Raw genomic sequence first — 3,927 nt, 5'->3', positions numbered from 1 at the left:
GCAATCACAACTTTTTAAAACCGAAAACTTTTAATTAAATCACATAACTGTCACCGCACTATAAAAAACAAAGCACTACCATAAACCAAAAAAAGTAACAATTTACTTTTAATTTTAAATAGTTAAAGACACAAGCCTCGAGTCAGACTGCCAGTAAGGAAATGACAGCACACTCTCCACCGAACTTATTTTATCGTGTTTTCATTGAAAGTATAGCCCATTATAAGTTCTGGAACCTTACCGTATTAAGCCTCACTTGTTGTTAGTAGTAACAGTTGGAGCGTGACCGCGAAGTTAGTTCGACAAAGAACTATAAAGTTACTTTGTTAGGATCGTCGCAAGTTACGATTTCTTTCACAACTAATGGCGGTTATTAAATAATGTTTGTGCACTAATTTATTTATGTAAGTGGGAATTACTGTAATCCATTCAAATGGATGAGAAAGAAAGCTCCATTCATGTAATTCGTACAACAATACAATTAAAGTACCTGTCTGTTTATGTTTAAGTATGAGCAAACTAATGCATAATTTTGATACAAAATGACTGCTTCAGTTTTATATTCGTAATTGTTAGGGTTTATATTATAAGACTAAAATATAGGCGGGGTGACAAAGAATTTCTATTAAAAGTTAAGTCCGTAGTTGGGTCCACCCCGGGCGGCAATTTTGAGGGGTGGCAAAATTCCATAATAAATATTCACCTATGATTCGGACCGATTAGAATGAGCCCCATATTTTCTATTACTTATGCGGTGACGAAATCGGGGATTCCCTTTTCTACAATAATGAAATCTTAGTTTCTTACAACATATGCAAGAGGCATTTTTTTCTCCCCCGGGGCGGCTGATGTCGTAGCTCACACGTGGGCCCAGTGCAACTTGGGCCCGATGAGAGGCCATAGCTATATCTGGGCTACCAAGCTTCTAAGGTTTATCATTATCATCATCAGCTTATAGCAGTCCACGGCTGGACATAGGCCTCCCTCAAAGAGCGCCATTGCGTCCTGTCCTCGGCTAGACGCATCCAGCCTCTGACAACAGCGGACAGCCTTTCGCAGATCGTCACTCCACCTGGCCGGAGGGCGCCCTACACTACGTTTGTCAAGACGCGGTCTCCACTCAAGTACTCGTTTACTCCAGTGGTTGTCGGTTCTTCGACAGGTATGACAATAGCCCACTGCCACTTCAATTTGCTACGATTACTTGGAGTTAACACTTGACAGATGCCTTGCCTTCAGTCAATTTTCAACTTTGAGGTCATACAAATAAAATAGTTTTTACATAATCTGTAAACGTGGGTAGCGGTATACTGAAAGTGGCTTTATTTGTATGACGTCAAAGTTGAAAATTGACTGAAGGCACGCCCATCTGTCAAGTGTTAACTCGAATTAATCAAACTGTAATTCTATACCCAATTCTATTCTAAGGGCTATACCCAAAATCTATTCCACTTTCTTACATTGTTCGCAACTGTCGCTTTTAAAACTCGTGATGAACTCAACTTCCGCGCAAGCGCAGTATTATAAATATACAAAGCCGATCTAGGACGGACGTCGGAAGTGAACCGCACCGGGGCAGCGCCGTCACGATCGTCAAGACACGACGCTGTCGCAACTTTATTGTTGACAGCTTTAATCTGAGACCTTATTGTCTCATCATCATCATCATCATCATCATCATCATCATCGTCATCATCATGGTGGTGGTGATAGATGGGTTTGTGTGATTTGTGTGTTCTTACAGTGTGGAGGTGGAACTGCATGAACACGCATTTCTTGCATAAACGTAGCTATCATAAGGTCGCAGGTGCGCGAAGTTTTTTTTTTTTATTTGACTTGATGGCAAACGAGTGGGTCTCCTGATGGTAAGAGATCACCATCGCCCATAAACATCTGCAACACCAGGGGTATTGCGTTGCCAACCTAGAGGCCTAAGATGGGATACCTCAAGTGCCAGTTATTTCACCGGCTGTCTTACTCTCCACGCCGAAACACAACAGTGCAAGCACTGTTGCTTCACGGCAGGATTAGCGAGCAAGATGGTGGTAGCAATCCGGGCGGACCTTGCACAAGGTCCTACCACCTGCAAAAGTAATTGAAAGCAGAACTAATTGTTTTAGTTCATTTACATTTCAAATTACAATAGTTTTCATCGCTTTTTTCTGTCACACGCACGGTGTTTGACGAGGGGAGAAAGAGATGGAATGCGGTCGCGAAGATCTGCATGATAGACAATACGGCGTCTGATTTCAAAGAGCTATAGGAATAGTCGGGAATAACCTGGGGCTACGAGTATTATGTAATTCGAAATTTCTATCGTTCCGTCCCTCTCACTCTCGTATTAAACCAATTAAGCGGCAGCGGGACGGCAAGATATGAAGCGCGAATGTTGTACTTCGTAGTACAAGGGCTTTAGCGCTACATACAACTTAATAAAGTAAGAAAACCCCTAACCAAAAAAAATATATCATGGTACACTTAACACCAATTGATCTAGTCCCAAACTAAGCAAAGCTTGTACTGTGGATACTAGGCAACGGACAAACATACTTAAATAGATAGATACATAATTAAACACATAGTAAACGTCCAAGACCCGAGAACAAACATTCGTGTTATTCAAACAAATATCTGCCGTGGCCGGGGATCGAACCCGCGATCTCAAGCTTAGTAGTCAGGTACTCTAACCACTGGGCTATCCGGTCGTCAAGACACAGCTAAGAACGGCGCGCGGCGGGGGGTTTTTACATAAAAACCGCATCGAAATCGGTCTATCCGTTTCAGAGATCGCGTTTCAGAGTTTGACGACCGGATGGCCAAGGGGTTAAAGAACCTGACCACGAAGCTTGATGTCCCGGGTTCGATTCCCGGCCGGGGCAGATATTTGTATGAATAATACGAATGTTTGTTTTCGGGTCATGGATGTTTAATATGTATTTAAGTATGTATTTAGGGTCTATATTGACTGGTAGAAAATTGTTAGTCATAATGTAATGTTTGACATAATTCTTTTTTTCTCTGAAACCATTTTATAAAACAAACCTAACCTAACATATAGAGTTCTACAGCATAACCATTTAAAAAGTTATGAAAAATGCACGGTTTCAGAGGGAAAAAAAAATTATGACTAATAATTATTATGACAAACATTACATTATGACTTATAAAATTATGGCAGTCGAAAGGATCCCATGTAATTGGACGACCCCGGGTTCGATTCCCGGCCGGGGCAGGGTCTTGGATGTTTAATAATGTATTTAAGTATGTATTTATCTACATAAGTGTGTTTATCCGTTGCCTGGTAACCATAGTACAAGCTTTGCTTAGTTTGGGACTAGGTCAATTGGTGTCAAGTGTCCCATGATATTTATTATTATTATAGATATGAAGCCACTTAGCGCCGAACTTATAACACCCCTCCTTTTGCGTCGGAGGTTAAAAACTGGTAATTACCCGACTGCCCGAAGGAGGGTTATGTTTTTCGAGCGTATGTATGTATGTATGTATGTCCATTTCTTTGGTCCTCGCTGCAGCCTAAACGGCTGGACGGATTGTAACATATGAGGTATCATTGGATTTGTCATAACTGTCGGAGTGACATATATATAATATTTCAACATGACGTCTGCGAAAAAAAATATGGCAAAGGAATAAAAAAAAACTTTTGTATTGTAACAATATGGGAATCAAATGAAAGCTAATAATTAGCCCAATATAAATATATGTATATGGATTATAATACTTTTAATGTACTATTTTCACAGAAATATGAAAAAAGTATAAAATAAAAATCATTAAATTTAATAAATCAAAAAACCCGACTGCCTTAAAAACTAAAAGGAAGAAAATAAGTCTAGTGGTCTAGAACTCTGTCAAGAAGCTCATTTAAGGTTCAACAGTCGGGACCCATTACCAAGATTTTTTGAG

General features: G+C 40.1%; 1 protein-coding gene across 1 annotated transcript in view; it reads right to left on the bottom strand.

The window, feature by feature from the left end:
* LOC141444139 (uncharacterized) overlaps positions 1–134 on the bottom strand; it is a gene marked incomplete in the record, with an annotated part of 41,476 nt that extends 41,342 nt beyond the window's left edge. Inside the window, 1 exon segment of the mRNA XM_074109578.1 lies at positions 1–134.
* Between the last annotated feature and the right edge of the window lie 3,793 nt (positions 135–3,927).

The sequence above is a fragment of the Choristoneura fumiferana genome, chromosome 29, assembly GCF_025370935.1.
Source record: "Choristoneura fumiferana chromosome 29, NRCan_CFum_1, whole genome shotgun sequence".
Taxonomy (NCBI): Eukaryota; Metazoa; Arthropoda; class Insecta; order Lepidoptera; family Tortricidae; genus Choristoneura; species Choristoneura fumiferana.
The sequence above is the reverse complement of the archived record's forward strand: the minus strand, read 5'-3'. Positions and strand labels throughout refer to the sequence as shown.